This window comes from Gasterosteus aculeatus, chromosome 9 (genome assembly GCF_964276395.1).
Source record: "Gasterosteus aculeatus chromosome 9, fGasAcu3.hap1.1, whole genome shotgun sequence".
In the NCBI taxonomy this organism is placed as follows: Eukaryota; Metazoa; Chordata; class Actinopteri; order Perciformes; family Gasterosteidae; genus Gasterosteus; species Gasterosteus aculeatus.
Window position 1 is genome coordinate 3,775,451 of NC_135696.1, and position 22,791 is coordinate 3,798,241.

The 22,791-nt window shown below is 40.0% G+C and overlaps 1 protein-coding gene across 1 annotated transcript in view; it reads left to right on the forward strand.

The window, feature by feature from the left end:
- Positions 1–330: 330 nt before the first annotated feature.
- Positions 331–22,791, forward strand: part of tenm3 (teneurin transmembrane protein 3) — a 414,027-nt gene continuing 391,566 nt past the window's right edge. The window contains exon 1 of the mRNA XM_078080162.1: positions 331–395. The gene's annotated coding sequence lies outside the window, so the exon portion shown is untranslated. The remainder of the gene's footprint in view (positions 396–22,791) is intronic.

Here is a 22,791-nt window from a genome sequence, read left to right on the forward strand (position 1 = left end):
ATTAACATATATTTAAAGTAAATGTTTTTCAAATATTCAAATTGAAGCTGGGAACAGTGCAGAAACATTTTTCCATATCTAACAAGAAGTTTTTCAAATGATCTTTTCTGTGTCACACCGTGTCTTTTTTGCTGTCTTTCTGATGCTGCGCGTCTGTCTATCGCTCGGTTTGTCTCCCTCACTCTTACCTGAGCTGCTGTGTGTGTGTGTGTGTGTGTGTGGGGGGGGGGGGGGGGGCGTAGTGTGAAAACAATGTATGTCAAATCCTCATGTCTGTTTCGCTTTTATTTTTCTTTTATTTTTTTCTTTTTTTACCTTTTTTTAGGGTGGGTGATGAAGCCGCGACCCCCCTTTCAGCCCATTGCAACCCCCAGTTTGGGAACTACTGGATGAAGGTATTGTTAACGGTGTGGTTACTGTTACTGTAAATCACTAAAACAATGGCCTGCCAACGCAATGAGGTCAAAATCAGTATTCCTATTGTACAGCTCAGCCCTCTTGAAGGGAATCAATGGTCGTTTCACATGTTGGTACACACCAGAAATTGAATAAAGAGAAGTGGGATTATCAGAAGTGGGAGAGCTGAAAGCGAGAGCGGACAGTTTGTATCTCACGTTTCACATCTGCCCACCCAGCCAGTCGCTACTTTAAATGGACGGGACTGCTGGACTGGCAGTTTGGGAACATTAGAAAAATGTTGGGCGCAGTCCTGACATATTCTGATGTATAATGTTGGTATTAGAGCAGAAATAAGATGAAGAAGAAAATACGAAAGCTGACTGAATTGCAGTTTTGTGACCATCCTTAACTTTCCGTCCGCCCGTCCCCTAACAGCTGACATCTTTTTACATTCCACACCACTACATCAGGAGCATACTACTGCATTGACACTAAGTATTGTTTCTTCATTTACCTGTGTAAAGTTTCTACAATAAAAGTATGATTCTTGGAGATAATGGGCCTATATGTGGTCATTGATCATTTGCGGCATCCCATTCGTGTGTTCATTGAACACTCTGCTGCTGTGCGAGCACTGTCCTTTCCAGTTATAGATCACACCATTGCGCTAGTGAACTTGTTGAGCTGATGGAGATAATAGTGCATGAGCAACATATATTCTCAACTTCAAACGATTCCATGCATGCACACACAGGCAAACACAACAACACACACACACATGTCTCTTGCTGCTAGCAAAGACGGGATTGGAGCTCATCCCATTTCCCTCCCTTTTTCAATAACACCCCTTCTCTTTCCTGTTTTTTTCCTCATCCAATCACCAGTTCTCTCCTGTCAGCACAATTCAAGCAGCATTCACATTTTTTTGTCTGATTCCGTTATGGCTTCCACATGTACACATATGCACTCACTGTCTCCTACACCCCCAACACTGTCCCTAGGGTGCCTGAGCATCTCAGTGGGAGGGGAGCGTCACCCCTGCTTTGCTCCTCTCTGCAACCATATCCTCTTTCTGCTTCCCCTCCAATCACAGCGTGTCCTTCAGACTCACCCAATACCCGCAACCCTACACCTGCAAGTCTTCCCCAGATCTCGTCCAACAGGAACAGAGTTTTTTTTTACGTCACAACAGGGGGTGTAAAGCTGCTCAGCAACAATGAGGGGATAAAGAGAGATCGTAGTAAAAATGGTGACCTAGTTTTGCCTCTTCTTTTTTTTTTGACACCCCCACCCTAAATTCTCCCTCCTCTGTAAACAGAAAAAAACTCTCGAGAAAACGCTGGTATGTTTTCTTAGATCTTCCCTAGTCAAGCAGGCTTTAGCAGAGCGAAGACACTCAATAAAAACGACTCAAGAACCAAAGATTCTAGATTTAGTTTTTACATTGAATGCAATGTTTTTTTTGTGAAATCCAGAGCAAAATTAACTTAATTGTAGAGCCACATTTAACACGCTATATTTATTGATATAGGTTAGTTTACTTCACGTGATAACATTTTTGTCTGTGTCCAGGAAGTTGTTGGCCCATTTGAAGTAAGATTGCGAATAGGAACAAGATAAACATTTTCATGTTAGCTGTTGCTTTTTTCGTTATTGAGCTTTGTTACAATACATTACAGGTCATTTAGCTGACGCTTTTATCCAAAGCAACTTACACTGCAATATTCAATGTTGTTGATTGTTCATATTCAATTGTCATCTCTCTTCATTAATACTTAATAAAGAAGATTTAAAGGAGGAAGGACCCACAGTCTCTGATGGACTAATTCACGTTGAAAGTGATTTGCACTTTTGTTACTTTACATTTTTCTCCCTCAACTTGATACTTATAAATAATAAAAAGCAGGCTATAGAAAGGAAACCCAAGGTGGCCTGATGAGAGTATTATGGAATAAATTCCTGTGTATCACTGTGTGTGTGTGTTATGGATTGTGAGAAAGATATTCTTATTTAGCCATTTATCCCAAACATCTAATGGTGGTAATTGTTGTTGGCAACTGACCAAACTCCTATCAATCCAACTACGTAACTCAGTGAAACAGTGATTAATGGAAATACATTTTTGGATTAAAATTCTTAATGTTGCTCCACCATTTGTGTAGTTTTACAAATGCTGTTTGTCGGTTCGTGTGAGATATATTCAATCATCTCCGATGACAAGTTGTTATTGAATTTTACTGAATGTACAGCACATTCACATTGATGATTCATTTGCATATTAGAGAAGACAAATCACACTACCAAATCTCCCTTTTGTTCAGTACAAAGAACATTTACATTTTTCGTGTGTTTACAGGTTATTATTTATATTACATTTTGTTCATTGTTTTATTATGAGTACAGAACTTAAGTCAAAGTACCTACAAGCTAGAGGAAATTCTGTGTAAGTTATGGCTTATAGGTTTTGACTTGACTGGTATTTCATAATTACTTTGATCTACGTCTGCTTATATGGCTTATTTTAATGCATAAGGTTAAACATGGATAATATCTGCTGCTGAACGACTCTCTACCAAGCATGCTGAACTCCTGGTCAGTAAGTGACACAACATACTGTATGTTTCCCAGCAGTTGTCGGAGAGATCACGTTCTATCACTTTTTGGATAGCTAAGATCACAGGCAGAGAATTCTCTACTGCCTGATCAGAATTTATTTCATAGAGAAAAAACAAGTCAACCACGTTAAACACCAAATATAATCCTAACATCCGAGTGCTCAGTAATTTAAAATTCTGAATTACTTGTAAGACTTCAATAGATGGGCATTTGTCTTTGAGATATGCAGGTAGTGAAGCATAATTACAGGGAAACATTCTATTTCTTGAAACTTTAAAGTGGGAAAGGTTAGCGCCTGTCCAACGACTCGTTCATCATGAATAATATTCCGTACACAATGAAGCATTTCAGATATGGTTGACAGTGTAATTTTGCTTAAAGTCAGTATAAGTACCATTGAAGTTTGAGGTTTTGTGCAAATTTTTACACACACACACACATGAAAAAGCAAAAAATTAAATTATTTCTTTTGATTAGCTCACAAACAATCAGTGTTTGTTACCCACCGATCCAGCACCTATTAGGGTATTAGTAGCTCTACGGGAGTTAAAACATGGGAGAGCTAAATACAAAAAAGCAAAAGGAAATAACATTTTGGAGTGCTTCATATGAGATTAAGAAATGATTAGCTCTCTTCCAACTTCTTGTAATGAGATTTGTGTTTTTTACAGAATACCCTCTCTTCATGTGTTTTGGTAAATTTCTTAAATGGCCTACCTCCAAATTTAATCAGAATACGTGGTTTTAATATTTTGTGTGTCAAAACTAGTCACTCACTCACTTACACACACACAAGGAAGCCTGCACAGAGACCCTTGTTCATATTGGATGCATATTAAGTACAAATGAACAGCTTTGATTTCAGTCAAAGAATTTGACTGTAATACAGCTCACATAGTGGATACCAAGGCACCACTTGGCCTTTGATGGGCAATGCCAAACACTGAGCAGTCTTTGATCTGGGTGAAATGTCTACTCGTGTTTAAAATGTTCAGTCTTCATTTCAGCCAAAGCTAATTCAAAAACTCACCACAGTGAAAGATTTCACTTTTCTTTATTAGTAGTAGGGATTTGTGACTTTGATGTGGATTTGAAATGAGAAGCTTGTGTGATATGGCACATGGTGCTTAGAGAGGTGCCTGCGTGATTGGCAAAGGATCATGCCTTGGAACTCTCTATCCGCTGTTAGACATTTCAGTGTCGATGTGCCTGTGCGCCAAACGACCAAGTAAGTTGTCATTAAAACTACTTGGTTTTGTGGAGGAGGAGAGTGGGACTTCTTTGATGTTGGTCACTTTTTCGGATATATAGACGCACCATTTTGTCCTGAAGCGCCGACTTGGCATCACATGCAGATAAGGTTTTTGATATGGCTGACATGGTAAGCCATTGTTAAAACAAACCCAGCATTCTTTGACAATATTTCCTGCCAACATTTCCACAGAAAACCCAGTACCATTCCATATGCCACATGGAGAAGCAGTTCCCTTTGAGACGGCTTGACTGTTAAGAGGAGGAGATTGCGCTCTTTGATGTTGATTCAAAGCCAAACGTGTGATCCATGAATACAATGTGCTGCTGAAGTGATATAAAGTGTAACTAGAGCATGGTTCTGAACCATACGAAGCAAAAGAGCAATTAAGCCATAGAGGAAGCATTCATTTGGACAAGATGTAACTTTAATAACAGTTGAGACAAAAAAGTCCAAACCACAGACAACGGAAAGTAGCCTCAGATTAAATATGATAACCTATACAGCAATATAATACTAATGTGTATATAGAAAAAAGCAAGGGAGCAAATTATTTGTTACAGATGAATGAATAGACAAAACTATTTGGAATAAAACATTGGAGAGTTATAAAGAAAGAGAACATCTCATGATAAGGAAACAAAGCTATAACTTTGGAAGAAAAAGGTTTTCTTTTATCGTGTGTGTAACAAAAGGAACAGCCTTTCCAGACTGGCGATACTGACAGTGGAATTGATGCTCAACTTCCATTCATTGTATCCTGCTTTGGATCTGTTTTGGGGCTTTTTCATGGAATATGGCCAGTGACATTATCCATGCACTTCATGCTAGTTATGCCTTCAGAATTCAGGAAACAGAGACCACAATTGTCTATAGTCTTAGTCCTGAAATGCAGAGTTCAGAGGAGACAGTCCTGTATCCACAATGAAACGGTTTCATCCTGGTGTTCTGTTTTGTGGCATCATAGTGGCTTGGTTATTGGAATTATTTGGGCTTAATCGTTTGACAATTATGATTGTCTTTTAAAAAATGCAGTGAAAACCATCAATATTGTTGAGATTTGTTTCCTGATGTTTTAGTCTGGGCCAAGGTAATCATTGTCGGAGTTAATGGATTGCTACGTTTACGCATTTATAATGCGTTACCTTGCCAAGCCCTATTTTATATGTGATGGGAGTTTTGCTTAAACACATTTCTGGATTACCCATTACAGTATATAACAGGACTTTCAACACCACTAAATGTGATGGAGTTGAATAGATTTTAAAAACCCCAGCAAATTAAACTGAAACCAACTGTCAAATTACATACCACGGGAGAAAACTGAGACAATGTTTTGATAGTGGTTAATTCATCTTTTAAATTGGAAGATCTCTTTGTGTTGATAAAATGTGATATTATATCATATAGAGAAACGATTTAATGCAGCAACTGTGTGCTTACAATCCACAATGGTGTAAATACACTGTAATGTAGCCTTGTTAACGCACACACTGTGACTCTGAGACAAGATCAGGCTTCTAAAATTCAGCGAGAACAGATGCAGTATGGTGTGTATATCCCTCCTCTGAACTCCACAGGATGGCAACATAGCACTGCCTTATTAGTGTAACCTTGATGTGATAGCTTAGAAATATTTAGGAACAGAAAATTATCCTCCAGTTCCATTTTGGTCTGTGCTGCAGCGGTGGGAGAATGATTCCATTGCAAGTTAATGAATGGATTGGAGAGCGTTTTCCATTTCCTGGTGTTGGCAGAGAATGAGAAATATGACTATGTGAGAGAGGAAGTGGTATTGGTGTGAGTAGCATCATTTTCAAACATTTTGACTTTAAATAATTTGTGAACACCTAACTGTGAGGATTTCTTGTATTTTTTTCCCCTTCATTTGTATCATATCTCTTAATCAGAGTGGTCCAGAGTGATCCAAACAGTGAGTGTGAAGTCAATTGAGTTTTTTATAAACCAAAACTCATAGCCGTCAAGAGACAAAAAAAAAACATTTGGTAAGATGGTGTGAGGATATGTTGGTTTGGTAGAAAAATTAGGGGGAGAAGACTCTAATTTGTCTAATTCTGATTCTTATTAGGTTAGTAGTTTACCAGGAAGTCACTTGTTTTCCCAGAAGCCTGTCTTTCCACATTCCTTACACGATCTCTTTTTTATTCCATGGCAACAGACACCTCTCTTCTCGCATTTGAAACATTCCTGACCCTAAAATGACCCATAGTGTGGCTCTTTGCACAAAGAAAAAAGCAATTTATTAGCAAAGTATGAGTTTTCAGTAGAACTACATTGGAAGTCCTTCAACAGTCCAAATGCGGTTAAGGCTGTTCAAATAGGACCGAAAGGACAATTTAGAGTCTAAAAAGAAAAAGATATACAAAAACTACTGTCAATGAGTGGCTTTAATACTGAAAATAAACAAATGAGCCATCTTTTACAGTTTTGAAGCCCCATTTTACCGACATGCAAAAATGCATGTTCATTTAACATGTTGATATTTTTTTATCTGTGTGACTGTGGTCTGCATGCCATTTGAAACCATTGTAATAGCGCCGGTTAATCCGCTCTCGGCATCATTATGCTTCTCGGTCGGCTTTGTCACTCCGCTTTCAGCAAGCTTTGGACGGACAAATACAAACAATATTTTTCCATAATTGATATTTCATGGTTTGGCGCTTAATGAATATCTCATCAACACAGATGACCAGTGCACACGCACACGCAAGCTGACACACTCACACGCACAGCAGGGCATTCCTTCAGAAGAGAGCTGATAAAGATGGAGAAGCTGGAGTTTAAAATAAAAGAAGAAGACAGAAAAGGATAATGTTTACACATTTTGAAACTCAAAAGATTTTTTTTCTGCTAATAAACTTGTATTGTTCTAATTTAATGGGTAACATTGTTTTGTTTTAATGGCAACGTTAAAGACACTCCAACATCTGTTGTGGTGACTTTGCTCTAATGTTGCTATAATGCGATTGTCTGTGATTGAGTCAAGTCAACTTGAGATTTAAGTGTATTTTCAGTCCTTAAGAGCTCTCAACATAGCAGTTGTAATGATTCCATATTTTTGCCATAATACAAACCTCCCAGGATAGGAAATACATTGTACTGCCTATGTGCACTAAATTTTAGCTACATACAGCCCCTTGCACAAAACGTGAGGACTCACTTAATGTTTGTGGAAAGTTAATTATCAAAGTTAATTCTTAACTTTGAGTCTGGTTCCACTTAGAGCTTTTCTTTCAGGGAGAAAAAGCATGATCTTTCTATTATAGCAGTGGTCATTTGACTCACAGAGGAAGGATGCCTCAAATGAATTTTTTTTGACATTGCCTTTAAACGGGCAAGATGAGACACACAGAAAACTGTTTTTAATTGGCAAATTAACACACCTTCACATACACACACATGCAAACACGTGGAGCAGCAGCCAATCAAAGTAGATAAGGCTGCTTTACTGATACCATTTACATTATTATATACATTTATTTAAATAAGCTGCTGTGTGAAAAAGTACTGATGATATGGAATAAACTCACAATGGCAAGATGGGGGAGCTTACATCCATGTTTTCTGTATATTTTTGTGGCCAACCTTCACATGTGGGTTTGTTTGTGACAGAGATTTGCTCTGGATTACTAGTGTGTTACTGTGGCCAATGAGAATACGCTCTATTGAACCATGTCACAAGAGAGAGGCAAACACGCAGCGATAGAAGCACTAGGCAGCTAGATGATCAACATGGACAGAAAAAGCTTCAACAGGACTGACCAATGAGAGACTCAATAGGCGCAAGAGAAAAAGGGTGTTGAGAAAAGAAAAACCTGGGAGGGAGAAAACAAGGCAGTAAAAGCACCACAGCAGCCTCTATCTGCATCCACTATGTATGTGTGTGTGTGAGGGATTCTTTTTTAAATGTATCAAGGGGGAGTAAACTGAGATCCATGCCCACATGTGGAACCGCCCCGCTTTACAATCTCACACTTCTATGAGTTCACACTGGGGGCTGGCCAATTTTACAACCCAGTGTTCGACTGGTACTGTGTGCCTCTGAACAGACCTCTGTGCTCACAGGCAAACTGAGAGGTTGTTGGCACAGTAAGGGTGGGGTTTTTGATCAGTGACAACCACCTTTTTTTCCTGGCCCAACATTGGGCCTCATGAAAGAGAGAAAGTCATTCTTAAGTTGCTTGTAGGAGTGATTTAAGATCGACCTTGTACAAATCACACTTAATAATGATGTTTATATTTGCGGTTTGACTCTCTGAAATTTAAGTTACAGGCTAATATTGTTATTAATTTATTCATGTAGCCTAATAGTATCCCCATTTATTTAAATTAGCCATTGATACAAATCAATTTTGCTACAATACAAATATGAACTATTAACTTCACCATTTACTTCACGTCACTAATCCCTTAGCACTGACAGTTTGATGATAGATGTTCCTTCATGGATCTATGAATTGTGACGGCCCTGCCTATTGGCTCATGTCATGACGTCACTGTCTTTCCCAGAGGTAATGCCATCAACTGGATTGGGAGCAGCTGGGGCGTTCTGGCAGTATAAGAGCTCATGGTTCCTGCCTGCCAGGGTCGCTGGTTTTCCCTGGCCAGCGTCCGCACCTTTGTTTTGTGTCTTTTGACGTTTAATTTAGGTTCACAACATTCCTCCGACATGATCAAGCACCCACACTGACATGACTGACTTTAATAATAGGAATTTTAACCGCAGTATTCCACACAGCATGCCCAACAGTGCAGTGACGTGTTTGTGGTTGTTTTCCCACACCTAAGTTATTGGTTTTGTTGTCTAACTAGAACGTTTATTCAGTTGCCTGAACCTCGCCAACTATTCTTTTTAAATGTTTCATCGTAGTTACTTTTGCGAGAACCCAAGAGGCAAATTAGTGTTGCAGTTGACACGGAGGAAAGATCATTCATTTAATGTATCTATTATTGCTAGCTCCAAGCCTTACTGTAATAAAAAACAATGCCCCAAAAAGCTGTTGGGCCAACAAGAAGGCTTTGGGATGCTCACAAACAATTAAGTTGACACTTTGTTCAGCCACAGAGAAAGTTATGAAGTAAAGTATTTCCCCTAAGTTTACACCTTCACGGCAGTGGGGGCTCCCCCCTGTTATAATGGTAGGGAAAACACTGAAGAATTAAGCAAACTAAACCTTCAAGAAATTCAAACTTTAATTTCCCCTTAATCATGTTGTTGTTCTATTTTTTCTAGGGTGAGGAGTACTTTACCCCTAAAATAAAGAGGTGAATAACAAATGTACCTCAAACGGTCCTTATATTGTTAATGTCTTTGCTGACTGATATTTGGTCGGTATTATAACAAAGGCACTCATCTCATTAATAATAAAATAATAAATGAATAAATGATTTCATAGGAAAACATAATGCATCAATAACAGATCAATGATTGTAACTTTACAAATCTTACACGATCTAGTGATATTTTATACGATTATTGTCAAATTCTGATAAAAACTCGTGTGCCTGAGTATCTGAAGCCTGAGTGTAGCTGGTTTCCCACATTCTTCCATGGAACTGTGTTCAAAATTCTATTATAAACCCACGAGTAGGCCACACTGGTGCACTGTGCGACGTGTTCTTTTATTACCATGGACACAGGCCCTGCAGTTTGCTGTAATTTGAGCCGACAAAAACATTTGTTTTAGTGCTGTAGATCAACAATTGAAATCTGTTAGTATAAAAAAAATAGATACATAGACTAACCTATTCTTTAATTTTGCGAAAAAATGGCGTGACTCTGAGTTGCAATAGCCGTCAGAAAACAGGTTTTCAAACTGTCTAACACTTAGCCTCGTGGACCGCCTAAAGCAGTTAGCCTCCAAGTCACTAGGCTTTGCCTCCAACCTATCAAGTATACTACACTTGTGACACATGGCGTGGTCTGTGTTGTTTGTTGCTTTTGCCTGCACCGAACCGAATTAAAAGTCATTTGTGGCTTTGATATCCGTTTCCAGAGTCCTCTGGGTAATACAGAAAAACTCCAACCATGATAAGTTAGTTGAGTGGTCTTGCATAGCCAGCATTATCTACACACATCATTTTGGTATCTTTCAAACCAGTCAATTTCTTCCTATTCAAATAACATTAAACTCCAGATAATTTTAAATTCGGTTGAAAATTGTGTGCTTCTAACTTATTTAAATTTTGCCATTCAATTTGTTTTATTTAAAACATATCGTGTAATGTTGATGGCGACCTCAGAATCCCTTGTAAGGGTTTTAAATGAGTCATAGTTTAGCAGTATTGTTTACATGCAATACACATGTAATTACACTTATCACAGAAAACAGGTTGAAAAACTCATTCATTATGCATGCACTTATTCTAATTACTGGCTTTGCTCTTGGACCTGTGTTTTGACTAAACAATGGAGGCCCAGTTTATTGTTTTTATCAGTCTGTAATTTTTTGTATGGAAATAACATCCAGAGTGTCGTTTGATCGTTCCAATCTCCAATCAACCCATTGTAGTTCAATTTCAGACAAACTAAATCCAGCTTCAAGACATATTGATCATTTCATCAGGTTTAGCTTGTCGAGATAATGAATCTTCTGCATTTAGCCCCCTGTGATGATGACGATGATATTTGTGTTTGTCTATGTGTGTCTGTGGGAGAGAAGGTGTGAAAGACTGTGTGTGTGTGTGTGTGTGTGTGTGTGTGCATGCGTGTCTGGTGATGATGATAATGATGATGATGGTGAGCTGGAATAACTCCATTTAACCCTGCTGATAAAGTGTGGATTAGAATATGTATGTGTGTGTGTATGTGTGCATGGTTTGTCCATTCATCCGTACTCTAATTTAAGATGACACCAAACTCCTAGCCTCCGTCAAATCAATTATTATCACTAACATCGGCTTAAAAACACATTTAGGCAGACACACACACACACATACACACATGCCCACACACATTAATGCACCATACAATACCCTCCTACCATATAAAAAAATAAAGTAGATTTAACACGATCCATACTGTAATCTACATTAACAACTTTCAAAATATGTTTCCACTGTAGATTGGGTGGCAATATAAGGCTAACATTCACGGAATCCTTCTGACTCCGTCACTTCAACCAAATAAATAGAGGGCGCATTGCAAAACTTGGAAATCTATTTATTACTCTTCTGGATGACAAACATAGAAGAGATGATGATATGAATGAGTTTGCAAATATATTATGGGAAATAATGTTTTCTAACAGGTATTAAAATGAACAAAGTATTGGTGGGAACTTTGGTTGTGACCAGTCCCTAGGAACCATATGCAAACCTACGCCCTTGGTGGATGTAAGAGGATATATATAGTATAGTGTAGTATATATAGTATTAGTATAAAAATTTCTGTCTTCACTTTCCAATTCATCCGTTGACAATACACACACAGAAGTCACAGCGTTGGCCTTATTTATCGGGCATGCAGATACAGGCTACAGGAACATGAAAAGTACCACATGAATATGCATCCACCATTTCTTTGCTCCGATTCTGTAACTGCACCCACCCGCCTCGTTCCCACACTACGCCTCAGACTTGGAGGTGCTGACCTTCATCCTCCTCTGCTGTACCTTAGCTCTCAGCTAGACTTTTTTATTTAACTTTAGTTACTAAAGTATTTTATCTCCGTTACATTTTTTAAAGTAACACATTTGAGATAATGAAAAACAGAATACGTATCATATCCACTATGCCTCTTTGGGACTTGATTTAAGTCAATACTTAAAAAAAAAAATTAAAAGATAAAGTCTACAAAGTTTGAAAGACATTCAGTTAATGACTTTCCGTTCAACTCCATTCCAAAAACAATTACATATACTTTTGCTCACTATTTCTGTCCCAGTTTTTCTCCACCAATTAATTAAATGAAGGTATTCAGTGGATATGCACAACTTGTGCACAAAACATACATTTAAAACTGCACAATTTAAAATCTGTGAAAAGTGTAATAACTCTGTAACAACTTTGTTTATCCAGACAATTTGTTTTCATTGGAGATTAAGGAGAACCCCTTTGAGTGTTCTGATATGTATAAATCAGTTTATATGTTACTGATGAAGAAATTAATCAGTATAACAAAAAAAAAAATTGAATTTTGTGAATTGCCTGAAATAAAGTTACTAACAGTCCTCTACATCCTCTAAAACCAGCCTGATCTCCAAAACCTGTTCGTAAAAATGTATACGAAAATCTTGAACATACAAATTTGTAGTGATACATACAAAATAAATACGGACTGCAACTGATGACGTCACCCTATTCAAAGTGAATGGAGACCTGCACCCCGTAAACACACTTTGTGAAGTCTAACGATGTAAAATAAACGTGTTATGATTGCATTTTTAACGAGAAATCAAGGTTAACTTGTAAGAATAGAATACTAACCCTAACCCCCTCAAAAAATCCAACATGGCGGAGAGACGTTCACTCAAGAATCCAACATGGTCCGCCATGTTGTTCACACAAGGGGCGTGGTTAACCCCCGCAGTTTGTATGTATTGTTACGAATTTGTATGTTTAAGATTTTCATGGCGATGCCGGCTGACGGGGGTCATAAGGAGTCATTATGAAGAAAACAACGAGCGCACTTTCTTGGTTATTACCTTACGGGAGTCAGCCTGGGTTGCTTTGGAAGGAAATTAAATCCGTCCGTTAGTAAGCAAGAATTGCTAAATCCCATTACCATTACTTTCGGTAATCTCCCGCGGTAGACCGTGCATGTGGGACGTGACGTCATTTTTTTATCGATGGCACGCAATCGACTGGTACTTCCTTTGACATGTTGAGCAGCCCTGCTCTAAAACATGGAGACATGAGGCTAAAAGAACATCTACATGATAGCCCAGGGTGTGGACAGTTTCACATTGATAGTCAGGATTACTACTCTAAGCTTTGTGAAGCCCACACCTTCAAGACCGGTCCATGAAATATTGTCTAACCCCTCCTACTCAACATGGAATCGTTATACAGTCCGAACCAAGACAGGCAAATTTCATCCTTGAGAAAGGCCCTTCTATTCTTACCTTTCACAATAGAAGCCAAGTAGAGTAAAATACATATACACAGTGTAACTACAAGAAAAACTCAAATTGATTAAAAGCATTTGGCTAAAAGGAACTCTATAAAATATCTGGCAGTAGCTTAGGCTGCCATATGTGCTGCTGGGCAATAGGAGCCTTCAAGTTGAGACCTGCTATCTTTAGCTATTTTTACTGGGAGAACATTTTCTTTAATCCCAATAAAAATAACTTTTATGCAAAACTGTTCCATAATATTCACTCTACTGTGTAAACTTTGTTAAGGGATTTTCAACCCCTCACCAATACTGCTAGGGAACAAATAAATAAACACACCATTTCTGCTGGATGTGCCCGCGAGTAAGCAACCTTTTACTGACTATTAGCCATGCAGACACATTTACATTTAGACTTAATGACTAAAGCATTTTCCCTCCAGATGCATAAGTGCTTTGATTGTTTGGAGTGTAGGGCTGATTTAGTACGTGTGTATTTGTTTATTGAGGCAGAAACATTAAGCCAGAGCAACGTGAAACTGAGAAGCACTCAGCACAATTTTGTCTCATCAAACATGTGTCCCAAATGTGCAAAGTTTTTATTTAGGATTTCAGCTTCCAACCGTCACTGTTCGCTCCTGGAAAAAGTCGATTCACATTTCAAAAATGAAAAATTAAGCCTTGTTGAAGTTCCGGTGCGGCAAGCACGTTGCACCACCATGTCTGACTTTGAAAGTCTTTTTGTGAAAATATAATTTGTTTACAGAGAGGCGGCACCATCTGTAACGTCCTCAAATGGATTACCTTATAAAAGACATTTTCCCCAAAAATGTAGCATGATGCTAACTGTTTTTACCATCCAAAAAATGACATAAAACTCTGTTCATGTTGCCCAACTCAGTTACAACATAATTCTGCCTTGTGTATCACTTGAACCATTTTCCTATCCATTGTCCATATCCATATCTACAATAGTTCTTGGAGATCCAAGATGTCCCTGCTATGACAGTTTGAATGAGGGTGACATCACCTCTGCTGCACTGATAAGTCACCACTATTTCAACGTGATCTCCAAAACCTGTTCGTAAAAATGTATACGAACTGGCGGTGGTTAACCACGGCCCTTGAGTGAACAACATGGCGGACCATGTTGGATTCTTGAGTGAACGTCTCTCTGCCATGTTGGATTTTTTGAGGGGGTTAGGGTTAGTATTGTATTCTTACAATTTAACATTAATTTCTCGTTAAAAATGCAATCATAACACGTTTATTTTACATGGTTAGACTTCACGAAGTGTGTTTACGGGGTGCAGGTCCCCATTCACTTTGAATAGGGTGACGTCATCAGTTGCAGTCCGTATTTATTTATCATCATGTATCACTACGAATTTGTATGTTCAAGGTTTTCGTATACATTTTTGCATTTCTGCATTTAATGCGACTGCTCAGTGGCACAGCAGAAAAAACGGTGAACAAGGTGAAACCAAATAAAAACATTCTTAGAGAAAAAAAAGTAAAATATACGTTCATATGCAAAACTGGCACACACATCCCCATCCATATCAACGGGACGGAGGTTGAGCGTGTCGCCAGCTTCAAGTTCCTGGGTGTTTACATCCCTGAGGACCTCTCTTGGACCCTCAACACCTCATCCCTGGTAAAGAAAGCACACCAGCGTCTTCTTCCTGAGGAGACGGAAGAAGGCCCATCCGTCTCCTCAGATTCTAGAGAATTTCTACCGCTGTACTATAGAGAGCATCCTTACAAACTGCATCTCAGTATGGTATGGCAGCTGCTCTGTCGCGGACCGTAAATCATTGCAGATGGTGGTAAAAACTGCCCAACGCATCACCGGTTCCTCACTCCCTACCATTGAGGGTGTCCAGAGCAAGAGATGTCTGCGGAGGGCACGCAGCATCAAAAAGGACAGCTCTCACCCCAGCCACAGACCGTTTGCCCTCCTCCCCTCTGGGAGGCGCTACAGGGTGCTCCGTTCCCCGACCAACAGGTTCAGGAACAGCTTCATCCCTGCGGCTGTCATTCTACTGAACTCTGCCCCCCACCCCCACACAAATCTCCCTCAGTGACTGTACTTCCCCCCCTCCACCCTGGCTTGACTGCCACACCCTCCTCCAGCCACTGAACATTTGCACTGTACTTCCCTCCTCCACCCTGGCTTGACTGCCACTGAACATTTGCACCAGAATGTTTTTTTTCTACCACTTACACATTACTGTATCAATCGTACTTATACCTACAATACCTCTTAAATACAATATTACTAATACCTCTTTCACTTCATCTCACTTATTACCACCACTAATACTCACACCTGCACTTTACATATACTTATCATACCAACACTTCTTACCTCAATTGCTGCTATTCTTGTCCCAAATACTGTTCATATTGCATATCCATTTCTTACTGTTCATATTGCATATCTATTTCTTCCTATACATATCTATTTATTCACTTATTACACATTACATATGCACATACTCTGCACTTTTTGCTATTTTAATCTTCTGGTTGGATGCTAAACTGCATTTCGTTGCCTCAGTACTTGTACTCTGTGCAATGACAATAAAGTTGAATCTAATCTAATCATATAAACACCCATTGGATGAGGACCACTGTTGTAAAAGCTTGTGATGTTTCAATTGGGACTAGATTTAAAGATTTTATGTTACTGCTATCAGTAATAAAATCAAGCAATGGACAACCATTATGTCTTAATATTTCATGAGACAAGGTTATCATACAGTGGAATTACGGTTACAACCGTAGTACAACTAATTACTAGACTACAGTTGAAGGAAGGCAGTGCTGGTGTGCTAGCTGTTATTGTTTTTCAATCGCAGTCCAATGTCATCTCTAACTTTTTTATGGATGACTTAAGATAGACTCTACATGATGTCAATTTGTAATTTTAAACTAAATGCCAGAAACTGTTTATTTATCTAAGTGGATTTCCCCACAAATAAAATAACAATAAGAAAACAAATTTAATACACAACTGTTGCAATTAATTGTCTTCAAGTGTCTTTAAGACGAGGCATTTGAACAAATTCTAAAATATACTGCATGTGTAGAAGAATACAAACAATAGAACCATAAAATCATTAGGAACCGGTAGTCAATTATCATGTTTTTGTTGATTGACAGCATTAACTCTTACATGCAAAGGATGAACATTTAACATATATCTTAGAGCAGTGGTCCCCAACCACCGGTCCGCGGACCGGGCCGCCCAAGAAATAATTATTTTCGTTCATTTTTCTGAACAATCTTTTATTTTGAAAAATGACCGGATTCTCTCAGTGACACTTGAGCGCCAAAAATTTAACCCACAAGCTAGCAAAATGAGCAAAACACAGACGTCTTTGGAAAGTTTCTTCTCGAAGGGGAAAAGGGCCAGTGAAGAGACAGAAGAAGAGCCTACAACCTCCAAGAAAAAGAAAGTTTTACCAGGAGTATCGCGACAGGTGATTCCCACAGACCAAGCCCGCTCTGCATAATATGCGGCGAACGGCTCTCTAATGAGGCAATGAAGCCTTCAAAATTGCTTCGCCACTTTGAGACCAAGCACCCTGGATTAAAAAACAAGCCCCCGGAGTATTTTGAAAGAAAAAAACGGGAACACGAAGGACAGAAGGAATTACTGGCGGCCACCACATCAATAAGTGCGAAAGGACTGAGAGCATCATACTTGGTGGCTAACCGTATTGCTAAGGCTAAAAAGCCATTCACTATTGGTGAAGAGTTGATCTTGCCCTCCACTAAAGACATTTGCCGCGAACTTCTAGGAGAGGCTGCTGTTAACAAGATAGCATGGGTACCTTTGTCAGCTAGCACTGTGACCCGATGCATTGAGGAAATAGCCGAAGACATTGAGAAACAATTGTTGGAGAGGATTAATACGTCACCGTGGTACGCACTGCAGGTAGACGAATCTACGGATGTTGATAACAAGGCAATACTACTTGTTTATGTGCGATATCGTTGCCAACCAACACCACAGCCGCAGAACTGTTCAAGTCGCTGGATGGTTATATGTTAGGAAAACTTAAATGGTCCTTTTGTGTCGGCATATGCACAGACACTGTCAGGGGGTGCGGGTGGGAGGCAGGACTCAAACGCAGACTTGTCAGGAAAACAAAAGACTTTAATAGTCAAAAGGCCAAAAACACAGGAACCGGGAGGAAAAACAGCAGGCAAGAAACTACAGCCATCCACAACAAGAGACAAGAACATGCGTGGCGAAAGACAATGACGCGACAAGTGACACAAGAGACACACGGCTTAAATACACAAGGGAGGTGCAGGTGATTGGACACAGGTGGAAACTATTAGACGATCACAGGGGATGACGGGACAAGGCAGGAAGTGAAGTTACCCGGGGACACGAGTGGCAGAAAACTACAAAATACAACAGGAAGTGAACCACACCGTGACAAACACAGGATGAAGGAGGTTGCACCTGAGTGTGAATCTACGCATTGTATCATTCACAGGGAAATGCTGGCAAGCCGAAAAATGCCACCAGAATTGAACAGCTATACAGCTAGAAAGTTATTAACCACATCAAATCACACGCCCTTAACTCACGCCTTTTTGAGCAGCTTTGTGAGGAGATGAACGCGGAGCACACACGGCTTATCTTATACACAGTAATAAGATGGTTATCCTGAGGGAAATGGCTGGCCAGAGTGTTTGAACTACGAGAGCCGCTGCAAAGATTTTTCTCAGAAAAGAAGTCACCGCTGGCAGCACATTTCAGAGACGAGGAATGGGTCGTAAAACTGGCATACTTGTGTGACATATTCAGCCTGCTCAATGAATTAAATCTGTCACTTCAGGGAAAACGGACAACGGTCTTCAACTTGGCAGATAAAGTAGCTGCATTTAAAGCCCAACTGGATTTGTGGGGACGGCGCGTGAACAGAGGCATATTGGACATGTTTCAAACATTAGCGGGGATTTTGTGCGCCTGAGCCTGAGCCTTCATTCTCCCAGCTGGTGCACGATCACCTGTCTTTGCTTTTAAAAGAGTTCGAGCGCTATTTCCCAACCAAAAAGGACCCACGAACTGCCATGGAATGGAGCCGCGACCCATTTATCAACAAACCAGGGGAATCCAGCATGTCTGTGCAAGAAGAGGATAAACTGCTGGAGATCGCAAACAACGGCGGCTTCAAAAGTATTTTCGAGACAAAAACTCTGCCGGTGTTCTGGATTAAAGTAATGGCAGAATACCCGGAGATCGCAACCACAGCACTGAAAACCCTGTTGCCATTTCCGACATCCTATCTGTGTGAAGCAGGGTTTTCTGCCGTGACAGCAACCAAAACAAAACAACGGAGTAGACTGGACATAAGCAACACACTTCGGGTGTCAGTCTCTCCCATTACCCCAAGATGGGACCATCTCGTTGCAGAGAAACAAGCTCAGGGCTCTCATTTATTTAGCGTTATGGTGAGTAAAAATTTTCATGCACTTTATATTACCCCCCCCCGGTCCGCAGTACAATTGTCAAGCATTGACCGGTCCGCGGTGATGAAAAGATTGGGGACCACTGCCTTAGAGGACATCCTATTACAATGTGAGCCTCCCTGGAATGGTATTCCGATTTCGACCACCTCAGATTGTAGTTGGGTCTCCATGCCTACAGGTAAAATATATACTTAATTCTTCAGCTCAGTTCTCTCCTAAAATCCCCTTGTTGTCACATTTGTTTACACAGAGAACAGTACATACAGTAGTTGCAGCCACTTCATACGGTTCCTTTGTACCTTGTAATTCCCTTAGGACACCTGGAAATCAATTTCCTATTTATTTGCTTACTGTCGCTCTTTCCCTATTTCCCTTCGTACATTCCTGCCTTCCCTCATCTTCCATCCTCTTTATTTTATTATTTTTCCACTTTGTCCCCTCTACTACATGTTCTTTCAAATACCCTGTTTCATATCCTCCTCAACACTTATTGTATTCCATTTTTCTCTTTCTCCATCCAACATCCTCTTTTGTTCCACTTTGTGCCACATGCTTTGGCCATAATTCTCTTCTTTTATCCTTCTACTATTACATTTACTTTCACATTTCCTTTCCATGCTCTCTCTCTTTACTTCTTTAGACCTTTCCAAGAACATGTTTTCCCCGCCATACACTAGTGTTTTCTCAGCCTCTCTGCAAATCACAATTAATCATACTATTTCAATTTAAAAATGGGATATTGTTTCTTTTTTTAAAACAAAGCGAGTTAATCAGTTCAAACACCCTTGCTAGCAAGTTAATTCTGATAACAATTACAGACAGTCTAGTTTAAAACTATACATTAGTCTTATAAAGCCAAGGCACTTTCTGTCATGTTATGACCATGAGTTATGACCATATGAGCATGCAACCACGGCAGTCCTCGAGTTCCTTTCCTAAATTTTAACTCCCAATTGTTCTTGAACAAATTTAACATAGCATGAAGGCAACGTGCCAAGTATTTTCTTGTTTGTTTTTTTACAAACTACCACCCACTTGGCATTACTTACCTCAAAGTCACCTGTGTCTTGTATTCTGCTGTTGGAACACCCCCACAAAATGTTGTGTCTATTTTTCATATTGTTGAATATATAAATACCGTAGTCTGAATAATGTTATGTGCTGCATTATGTCTGTGACACTCCAATCAGTCGCATGTGGCTGCTGCAGCTCCACCAAAGTATGTAAATGCATACACGTGTGGATTAGCATGTCCCCCTCAGTAATTAGCCATGGATAAAAGGAGATTCTTGAAGAGACCATCAAGTGCTCCCACTCACACAGATGCTGACAAAAGGTCTGGAGTACAAAGTAAGACTGAAGAAGATCAATTCCCGTTTTAAATCGTTGTTTTGGTTCACACAACATCATATTAAGAGCGGGAACAACGCTAATAATAACATGCTTTCAAATACGATGAAGGCCGTCTTCCCGGGTCCATCCCATAAAATGATAGGGTTCCATCTAAATAGACCTGATAAAACATTCAGGTTCAATCTAAATAGGCCTAATACAATTTGATTCAAATTGATGAGTATTTCTCCTCACGTATATTGCTGCAAATTAGGCTAACCCATTGACGATTGTAGTCAGATTCTGTGGAAGCCAGTTAGACGTATTGTTAGCGAAGTGAACTGCATTTAAAGTATAACCTTTTAAAGATTCACCTCCATAGCCAAGTGTTGATGATGATGCATTGTCATCATATCATAAACTTAATGAAATGCGCTGTCTGGAGTATTTAAAGGGGGGGGCTCCCCCCTCCCCTTCGCCCTTCTCAAAATGTCTCCCGCATAGAAACGTGAGCGGGGAGCCAAGCTGTTCTTCACTGAAGAGGCCTATATGCTTAATCAATATGTTATTTGAAGTCATGAAAGGTGTAGCGTAGCCTGTAAGCGAAACACACTGGAACCACACTTTGAAATCACGTCAGTTCTCAATGTGAAAAAAACTTGCTGTATAGGCGATTTATGCTGCCATAGGTAGTTATAGCCTACATGAGTGTCAGTTATTAACTTGAATGGCCCGCCACTCACAAAATTCAATCAAGCACTGTATGTGAAGTCCTGGCTGGTGAACCACAGGGGAGCTCCAGAACCCATGGAGGCCCTCTAGGCCCTAGTGTAAAAAGGAGACTCCTTAATATTTACATAGTTCTTAATCCAGCAATTGTTTTGTTGTGTTGTTGCAGCAAGGCCTGTTTAGTAGGTAAAGTTGACCTTTATGTAGGTAGAAATCCTGGGTCTACTTCGGTCTCTAATGATGTCCAGATGGATATATATTTAGGCTTGGAAATGTATCTTTGGGCGGCACGGTGGCGTGGTGGTTAGCACTGTTGCCTCACAGCAAGAAGGTCCTGGGTTCGATTCCGCCCAGTGGCATTTCTGTGTGGAGTCTGCATGTTCTCCCTGTGTCTGCGTGGGTTCTCTCCGGGTTCTCCGGCTTCCTCCCACAGTCCAAAGACATGCTCTGGGGATCAGGTTAATTGGGGACTTTAAATTGACCATAGTGGTGTGAATGTGGGTGTGAGTGGTTGTGTGTCTCTGTGTTGCCCTGCGATTGGCTGGCGACCAATCCAGGGTGTACCCCGTCTATCGCCCGAAGTTGGCTGGGATGGACTCCAGCCCCCCCCGCGACCCTGTGTGCAGGATAAGCGGTTTGACAATGGATGGATGGATGGATGGATGGATATTGTGATATAAGTGAATTGAGGCTTGGAGATCACTATAATAGGACAAGTCGGAAGGAATTGGAGGGACAGCTCTCACACAACTGGGAAATGTCTGACTCGTAATTACACATAAGCATTACAACCTAGGAGAGCAGTGAAGAGCAGTGAAGTGAAGAATTTACATTTGCAAATATGTATTGTCCCCACGGGTGGAAACATGAGGGTGCCACCATCCTCCAACTACATTACATCACAGGTCATTTAGCTGACGCTTTTATCAAAAGTGACTTACATTGCATTTTTTGCATTTAACACATGGCTTTTTACATTTTTGCCCGGGGAGAAATTAGGAGTAAGGTGTCTTGCTCAAGGATACTTCGGTATGGGACATGGAGCAGCCAGGGCTGAAACCGCTCGTGGTTTCTACTATACAATACCACCACTAGACGCAATCAGGGTAACCGATCAATGACAATGTTGTTGAATAGTATCAACAATCATCATATCAACAATACTTTTGAGGTGTAATGTATAGTGTAGAGGGAGAGAGATTTGTGAGCGAGGGGCTGACAGATGCTTGGGATACAGTATGGTCACCCACAGGTCACCCACCCGTTTTGTACTGCCCTCGTATGCAGGGAGGAGAGAGCATGGATCATTTAGACAGGTGGAGGGACGAGCTGCGTCCCCTCTCCACCCCCGCTCAGTCTCGGCCCCAGGCTGTTGAGGATATCCAGGAGAATTACCCTTGCTCGTTGAAAGATAATGATGAGCCATCTGCAGCCCCAAGCACAGTGCACTGGTCCAATAACAGATGAACTGTTGTTGCTTTCTGCTTAATGAATCTATCAAGATAGAAAAACATATTTGTGAATTAAGTTTTGTTGTGAATATAGTCAAAAAGCTTAGTTTTTGTGATTATATACAGAACGCACGCAAGACATTTGTTGTTCTAAGCTTTTTTTATGAATACTAAAATGTTAGTTGAGAGATTTGTGAGTAAATCAATTGTGATCATTTGTTTTGTGAGAGAGTGGATCATTTTTCATTTACCATCTTCCTCTCACTCTGAAGCATCATCGTGTGTATGAGTGGATGTTATTTTTAATCTCTATCACACTGTGTGAGGCATCAATTTCTTTCCATTTGTCCCTTCCATTTTCTATTTAAGTGCCTCTCTTTTTTCCCATAGGATCATAATTCTTTGGCAAAATATATGCATGTTCTACAAAGAACATCCCT